This window comes from Embiotoca jacksoni, unplaced genomic scaffold, assembly GCF_022577435.1.
Source record: "Embiotoca jacksoni isolate LCO1_2020_lvr unplaced genomic scaffold, fEmbJac1.0.p SCAF_25, whole genome shotgun sequence".
Classification (NCBI taxonomy): Eukaryota; Metazoa; Chordata; class Actinopteri; family Embiotocidae; genus Embiotoca; species Embiotoca jacksoni.
This window is the reverse complement of record NW_027185376.1, coordinates 5,539,418-5,548,844: the sequence shown is the minus strand read 5'-3', so window position 1 is coordinate 5,548,844 and position 9,427 is coordinate 5,539,418.

Here is a 9,427-nt window from a genome sequence, read left to right as displayed (position 1 = left end):
CTGTGTCGTTCAAAACATCATGCCTTTTTTTTGTTGCAAAAAATCACAAAAAGTCATGCCATAGTATGACTTTTTTTTTCGGCCAAAATTTTTAAAAATCCTTAAGATTACAGTATGTGGTCTAAAATATGAAGAGAAAGTCATACCATACTGTGTCGTTCAAAACATCATGCCTTTTTTTTGGTGCAAAAAATCACAAAAAGTCATACTATAGTATGACCTTTTTTTTTTGCCAAAATTTTTAAAAATGCTTAAGACTACAGTATGTCGTGTAAAATATGAAGAGAAAGTCATACCATACTGTGTCGTTCAAAACATCATGCCTTTTATTGGGTGCAAAAAATCACAAAAAGTCATACTATAGTATGACCTTTTTTTTCAGCCAAAATTTTTAAAAATGCTTAAGACTACAGTATGTGGTCTAAAATATGAAGAGAAAGTCATACCGTACTGTGTCGTTCAAAACATCATGCTTTTTTTTTGGTGCAAAAAAAATCACAAAAAGTCATACTATATTATGACCTTTTTTTTCGGCCAAAATTTTTAAAAATGCTTAAGACTACAGTATGTCGTCTAAAATATGAAGAGAAAGTCATACCATACTGTGTCGTTCAAAACATCATGCCTTTTTTTTGGTGTAAAAAATCACAAAAAGTCATGCCATAGTATGACGTTTTTTTTCGGCCAAAATTTTTTAAAATGCTTAAGATTACAGTATGTGGTCTAAAATATGAAGAGAAAGTCATACCATACTGTGTCGTTCAAAACATCATGCTTTTTTTTTGGTGCAAAAAATCACAAAAAGTCATACTATAGTATGACCTTTTTTTTCGGCCAAAATTTTTAAAAATGGTTAAGACTACAGTATGTCGTGTAAAATATGAAGAGAAAGTCATACCATGCTGTGTCGTTCAAAACATCATGCCTTTTATTGGGTGCAAAAAATCACAAAAAGTCATACTATAGTATGACCTTTTTTTTCTGCCAAAATTTTTAAAAATGCTTAAGACTACAGTATGTGGTCTAAAATATGAAGAGAAAGTCATACCATACTGTGTCGTTCAAAACATCATGCTTTTTTTTTGGTGCAAAAAAATCACAAAAAGTCAGACAATAGTATGACCTTTTTTTTCGGCCAAAATTTTTAAAAATCCTTAAGACTACAGTATGTCGTCTAAAATATGAAGAGAAAGTCATACCATACTGTGTCGTTCAAAACATCATGCCTTTTTTTTGGTGTAAAAAATCACAAAAAGTCATGCCATAGTATGACGTTTTTTTTCGGCCAAAATTTTTTAAAATGCTTAAGATTACAGTATGTGGTCTAAAATATGAAGAGAAAGTCATACCATACTGTGTCGTTCAAAACATCATGCTTTTTTTTTGGTGCAAAAAATCAGAAAAAGTCATACTATAGTATGACCTTTTTTTTCTGCCAAAATTTTTAAAAATGCTTAAGACTACAGTATGTTGTCTAAAATATGAAGAGAAAGTCATACCATACTGTGTCGTTCAAAACATCATGCTTTTTTTTTGGTGCAAAAAAATCACAAAAAGTCAGACAATAGTATGACCTTTTTTTTCGGCCAAAATTTTTAAAAATCCTTAAGACTACAGTATGTCGTCTAAAATATGAAGAGAAAGTCACACCATACTGTGTCGTTCAAAACATCATGCCTTTTTTTTGGTGCAAAAAATCACAAAAAGTCATACTATAGTATGACCTTTTTTTTCGACCAAAATTTTTAAAAATCCTTAAGACTACAGTATGTCGTCTAAAATATGAAGAGAAAGTCATACCATACTGTGTCGTTCAAAACATCATGCCTTTTTTTTGGTGCAAAAATCACAAAAAGTCATACTGTAGTATGACCTTTTTTTTCTGCCAAAATTTTTAAAAATGCTTAAGACTACAGTATGTGGTCTAAAATATGAAGAGAAAGTCATACCATACTGTGTCGTTCAAAACATCATGCTTTTTTTTTGGTGCAAAAAAAATCACAAAAAGTCAGACAATAGTATGACCTTTTTTTTCGGCCAAAATTTTTAAAAATCCTTAAGACTACAGTATGTCGTCTAAAATATGAAGAGAAAGTCATACCATACTGTGTCGTTCAAAACATCATGCTTTTTTTTTGGTGCAAAAAAATCACAAAAAGTCAGACAATAGTATGACCTTTTTTTTCGGCCAAAATTTTTTAAAATCCTTAAGACTACAGTATGTCGTCTAAAATATGAAGAGAAAGTCATACCATACTGTGTCGTTCAAAACATCATGCCTTTTTTTTGGTGTAAAAAAACACAAAAAGTCAAATAATAGTATGACGTTTTTTTTCGGCCAAAATTTTTTAAAATGCTTAAGATTACAGTATGTGGTCTAAAATATGAAGAGAAAGTCATACCATACTGTGTCGTTCAAAACATCATGCCTTTTATTGGGTGCAAAAAATCACAAAAAATCATACTATAGTATGACCTTTTTTTTCTGCCAAAATTTTTAAAAATGCTTAAGACTACAGTATGTCGTCTAAAATATGAAGAGAAAGTCATACCATACTGTGTCGTTCAAAACATCATGCCTTTTATTGGGTGCAAAAAATCACAAAAAGTCATACTATAGTATGACCTTTTTTTTCGGCCAAAATTTTTTAAAATGCTTAAGATTACAGTATGTGGTCTAAAATATGAAGAGAAAGTCATACCATACTGTGTCGTTCAAAACATCATGCCTTTTTTTTGGTGCAAAAAATCACGCCTTTTTTTTGGTGCAAAAAATCACAAAAAGTCATACTATAGTATGACATTTTTTTTCGGCCAAAATTTTGTAAAATCCTTAAGACTACAGTATGTCGTCTAAAATATGAAGAGAAAGTCATACCATACTGTGTCGTTCAAAACATCATGCCTTTTTTTTGGTGCAAAAAATCACAAAAAGTCATACTATATAGTATGACCTTTTTTTTCGGCCAAAATTTTTAAAAATCCTTAAGACTACAGTATGTCGTCTAAAATATGAAGAGAAAGTCATACCATACTGTGTCGTTCAAAACATCATGCCTTTTTTTTGGTGCAAAAAATCACAAAAAGTCATACTATAGTATGACCTTTTTTTTCGACCAAAATTTTTAAAAATCCTTAAGACTACAGTATGTCGTCTAAAATATGAAGAGAAAGTCATACCATACTGTGTCGTTCAAAACATCATGCCTTTTTTTTGTTGCAAAAAATCACAAAAACTCACACTATAGTATGACGTTTTTTTTCGGCCAAAATTTTTTAAAATGCTTAAGATTACAGTATGTGGTCTAAAATATGAAGAGAAAGTCATACCATACTGTGTCGTTCAAAACATCATGCTTTTTTTTTGGTGCAAAAAATCACAAAAAGTCATACTATAGTATGACCTTTTTTTTCGGCCAAAATTTTTAAAAATGGGTAAGACTACAGTATGTCGTGTAAAATATGAAGAGAAAGTCATACCATGCTGTGTCGTTCAAAACATCATGCCTTTTATTGGGTGCAAAAAATCACAAAAAGTCATACTATAGTATGACCTTTTTTTTCTGCCAAAATTTTTAAAAATGCTTAAGACTACAGTATGTGGTCTAAAATATGAAGAGAAAGTCATACCATACTGTGTCGTTCAAAACATCATGCTTTTTTTTTGGTGCAAAAAAATCACAAAAAGTCAGACAATAGTATGACCTTTTTTTTCGGCCAAAATTTTTAAAAATCCTTAAGACTACAGTATGTCGTCTAAAATATGAAGAGAAAGTCATACCATACTGTGTCGTTCAAAACATCATGCCTTTTTTTTGGTGTAAAAAATCACAAAAAGTCATGCCATAGTATGACGTTTTTTTTCGGCCAAAATTTTTTAAAATGCTTAAGATTACAGTATGTGGTCTAAAATATGAAGAGAAAGTCATACCATACTGTGTCGTTCAAAACATCATGCTTTTTTTTTGGTGCAAAAAATCAGAAAAAGTCATACTATAGTATGACCTTTTTTTTCTGCCAAAATTTTTAAAAATGCTTAAGACTACAGTATGTTGTCTAAAATATGAAGAGAAAGTCATACCATACTGTGTCGTTCAAAACATCATGCTTTTTTTTTGGTGCAAAAAAATCACAAAAAGTCAGACAATAGTATGACCTTTTTTTTCGGCCAAAATTTTTAAAAATCCTTAAGACTACAGTATGTCGTCTAAAATATGAAGAGAAAGTCACACCATACTGTGTCGTTCAAAACATCATGCCTTTTTTTTGGTGCAAAAAATCACAAAAAGTCATACTATAGTATGACCTTTTTTTTCGACCAAAATTTTTAAAAATCCTTAAGACTACAGTATGTCGTCTAAAATATGAAGAGAAAGTCATACCATACTGTGTCGTTCAAAACATCATGCCTTTTTTTTGGTGCAAAAATCACAAAAAGTCATACTGTAGTATGACCTTTTTTTTCTGCCAAAATTTTTAAAAATGCTTAAGACTACAGTATGTGGTCTAAAATATGAAGAGAAAGTCATACCATACTGTGTCGTTCAAAACATCATGCTTTTTTTTTGGTGCAAAAAAATCACAAAAAGTCAGACAATAGTATGACCTTTTTTTTCGGCCAAAATTTTTAAAAATCCTTAAGACTACAGTATGTCGTCTAAAATATGAAGAGAAAGTCATACCATACTGTGTCGTTCAAAACATCATGCTTTTTTTTTGGTGCAAAAAAATCACAAAAAGTCAGACAATAGTATGACCTTTTTTTTCGGCCAAAATTTTTTAAAATCCTTAAGACTACAGTATGTCGTCTAAAATATGAAGAGAAAGTCATACCATACTGTGTCGTTCAAAACATCATGCCTTTTTTTTGGTGTAAAAAAACACAAAAAGTCAAATAATAGTATGACGTTTTTTTTCGGCCAAAATTTTTTAAAATGCTTAAGATTACAGTATGTGGTCTAAAATATGAAGAGAAAGTCATACCATACTGTGTCGTTCAAAACATCATGCCTTTTATTGGGTGCAAAAAATCACAAAAAATCATACTATAGTATGACCTTTTTTTTCTGCCAAAATTTTTAAAAATGCTTAAGACTACAGTATGTCGTCTAAAATATGAAGAGAAAGTCATACCATACTGTGTCGTTCAAAACATCATGCCTTTTATTGGGTGCAAAAAATCACAAAAAGTCATACTATAGTATGACCTTTTTTTTCGGCCAAAATTTTTTAAAATGCTTAAGATTACAGTATGTGGTCTAAAATATGAAGAGAAAGTCATACCATACTGTGTCGTTCAAAACATCATGCTTTTTTTTTGGTGCAAAAAATCACAAAAAGTCATACTATAGTATGACCTTTTTTTTCGGCCAAAATTTTAAAAAATCCTTAAGACTACAGTATGTCGTCTAAAATATGAAGAGAAAGTCATACCATACTGTGTCGTTCAAAACATCATGCCTTTTTTTTGGTGCAAAAAATCACAAAAAGTCATACTATAGTATGACCTTTTTTTTCGACCAAAATTTTTAAAAATCCTTAAGACTACAGTATGTCGTCTAAAATATGAAGAGAAAGTCATACCATACTGTGTCGTTCAAAACATCATGCCTTTTTTTTGGTGCAAAAATCACAAAAAGTCATACTATAGTATGACCTTTTTTTTCAGCCAAAATTTTTAAAAATGCTTAAGACTACAGTATGTCGTGTAAAATATGAAGAGAAAGTCATACCATACTGTGTCGTTCAAAACATCATGCCTTTTATTGGGTGCAAAAAATCACAAAAAGTCATACTATAGTTTGACCTTTTTTTTTGGCCAAAATTTTTAAAAATGCTTAAGACTACAGTATGTCGTCTAAAATATGAAGAGAAAGTCATACCATACTGTGTCGTTCAAAACATCATGCCTTTTTTTTGGTGCAAAAAATCACGCCTTTTTTTTGGTGCAAAAAATCACAAAAAGTCATACTATAGTATGACATTTTTTTTCGGCCAAAATTTTGTAAAATCCTTAAGACTACAGTATGTCGTCTAAAATATGAAGAGAAAGTCATACCATACTGTGTCGTTCAAAACATCATGCCTTTTTTTTGGTGCAAAAAATCACAAAAAGTCATACTATATAGTATGACCTTTTTTTTCGGCCAAAATTTTTAAAAATCCTTAAGACTACAGTATGTCGTCTAAAATATGAAGAGAAAGTCATACCATACTGTGTCGTTCAAAACATCATGCCTTTTTTTTGGTGCAAAAAATCACAAAAAGTCATACTATAGTATGACCTTTTTTTTCGACCAAAATTTTTAAAAATCCTTAAGACTACAGTATGTCGTCTAAAATATGAAGAGAAAGTCATACCATACTGTGTCGTTCAAAACATCATGCCTTTTTTTTGTTGCAAAAAATCACAAAAACTCATACTATAGTATGACGTTTTTTTTCGGCCAAAATTTTTTAAAATGCTTAAGATTACAGTATGTGGTCTAAAATATGAAGAGAAACTCATACCATACTGTGTCGTTCAAAACATCATGCCTTTTTTTTGGTGCAAAAAATCACAAAAAGTCATACTATAGTATGACCTTTTTTTTCGGCCAAAATTTTTAAAAATCCTTAAGACTACAGTCTGTCGTCTAAAATATAAAGAGAAAGTCATACCATACTGTGTCGTTCAAAACATCATGCCTTTTTTTTGTTGCAAAAAATCACAAAAAATCATACTATAGTATGACCTTTTTTTTCGGCCAAAATTTTTAAAAATGCTTAAGACTACAGTATGTCGTCTAAAATATGAAGAGAAAGTCATACCATACTGTGTCGTTCAAAACATCATGCCTTTTTTTTGGTGCAAAAAATCACAAAAAGTCATACTATAGTATGACCTTTTTTTTCGGCCAAAATTTTTAAAAATCCTTAAGACTACAGTATGTCGTCTAAAATATGAAGAGACAGTCATACCATACTGTGTCGTTCAAAACATCATGCCTTTTTTTTGGTGCAAAAAATCACAAAAAGTCATACTATAGTATGACCTTTTTTTTCTGCCAAAATTTGTAAAAATGCTTAAGACTACAGTCTGTCGTCTAAAATATGAAGAGAAAGTCATACCATACTGTGTCGTTCAAAACATCATGCCTTTTTTTTGTTGCAAAAAATCACAAAAAATCATACTATAGTATGACCTTTTTTTTCGGCCAAAATTTTTAAAAATGCTTAAGACTACAGTATGTCGTCTAAAATATGAAGAGAAAGTCATACCATACTGTGTCGTTCAAAACATCATGCCTTTTTTTTGGTGCAAAAAATCACAAAAAGTCATACTATAGTATGACCTTTTTTTTCGGCCAAAATTTTTAAAAATCCTTAAGACTACAGTATGTCGTCTAAAATATGAAGAGAAAGTCATACCATACTGTGTCGTTCAAAACATCATGCCTTTTTTTTGGTGCAAAAAATCACAAAAAGTCATACTATAGTATGACCTTTTTTTTCTGCCAAAATTTGTAAAAATGCTTAAGACTACAGTCTGTCGTCTAAAATATGAAGAGAAAGTCATACCATACTGTGTCGTTCAAAACATCATGCCTTTTTTTTGTTGCAAAAAATCACAAAAACTCATACTATAGTATGACGTTTTTTTTCGGCCAAAATTTTTTAAAATGCTTAAGATTACAGTATGTGGTCTAAAATATGAAGAGAAAGTCATACCATACTGTGTCGTTCAAAACATCATGCCTTTTTTTTGTTGCAAAAAATCACAAAAACTCATACTATAGTATGACGTTTTTTTTCGGCCAAAATTTTTTAAAATGCTTAAGATTACAGTATGTGGTCTAAAATATGAAGAGAAACTCATACCATACTGTGTCGTTCAAAACATCATGCCTTTTTTTTGGTGCAAAAAATCACAAAAAGTCATACTATAGTATGACCTTTTTTATCGGCCAAAATTTTTAAAAATCCTTAAGACTACAGTATGTCGTCTAAAATATGAAGAGAAAGTCATACCATACTGTGTCGTTCAAAACATCATGCCTTTTTTTTGGTGCAAAAAATCACAAAAAGTCATACTATAGTATGACCTTTTTTTTCGGCCAAAATTTTTAAAAATCCTTAAGACTACAGTATGTCGTCTAAAATATGAAGAGAAAGTCATACCATACTGTGTCGTTCAAAACATCATGCCTTTTTTTTGTTGCAAAAAATCACAAAAAGTCATACTATAGTATGACGTTTTTTTTCGGCCAAAATTTTTTAAAATGCTTAAGATTACAGTATGTGGTCTAAAATATGAAGAGAAACTCATACCATACTGTGTCGTTCAAAACATCATGCCTTTTTTTTGGTGCAAAAAATCACAAAAAGTCATACTATAGTATGACCTTTTTTTTCGGCCAAAATTTTTAAAAATCCTTAAGACTACAGTCTGTCGTCTAAAATATGAAGAGAAAGTCATACCATACTGTGTCGTTCAAAACATCATGCCTTTTTTTTGGTGCAAAAAATCACAAAAAGTCATACTATAGTATGACGTTTTTTTTCGGCCAAAATTTTTTAAAATGCTTAAGATTACAGTATGTGGTCTAAAATATGAAGAGAAACTCATACCATACTGTGTCGTTCAAAACATCATGCCTTTTTTTTGGTGCAAAAAATCACAAAAAGTCATACTATAGTATGACCTTTTTTTTCGGCCAAAATTTTTAAAAATCCTTAAGACTACAGTCTGTCGTCTAAAATATGAAGAGAAAGTCATACCATACTGTGTCGTTCAAAACATCATGCCTTTTTTTTGTTGCAAAAAATCACAAAAAATCATACTATAGTATGACCTTTTTTTTCGGCCAAAATTTTTAAAAATGCTTAAGACTACAGTATGTCGTCTAAAATATGAAGAGAAAGTCATACCATACTGTGTCGTTCAAAACATCATGCCTTTTTTTTGGTGCAAAAAATCACAAAAAGTCATACTATAGTATGACCTTTTTTTTCGGCCAAAATTTTTAAAAATCCTTAAGACTACAGTATGTCGTCTAAAATATGAAGAGAAAGTCATACCATACTGTGTCGTTCAAAACATCATGCCTTTTTTTTGGTGCAAAAAATCACAAAAAGTCATACTATAGTATGACCTTTTTTTTCTGCCAAAATTTTTAAAAATGCTTAAGACTACAGTCTGTCGTCTAAAATATGAAGAGAAAGTCATACCATACTGTGTCGTTCAAAACATCATGCCTTTTTTTTGTTGCAAAAAATCACAAAAAGTCATACTATAGTATGACGTTTTTTTCCGACCAAAATTTTTTAAAATGCTTAAGACTACAGTATGTCGTCTAAAATATGAAGAGAAAGTCATACCATACTGTGTCGTTCAAAACATCATGCCTTTTTTTTGGTGTAAAAAATCACAAAAAGTCATGCCATA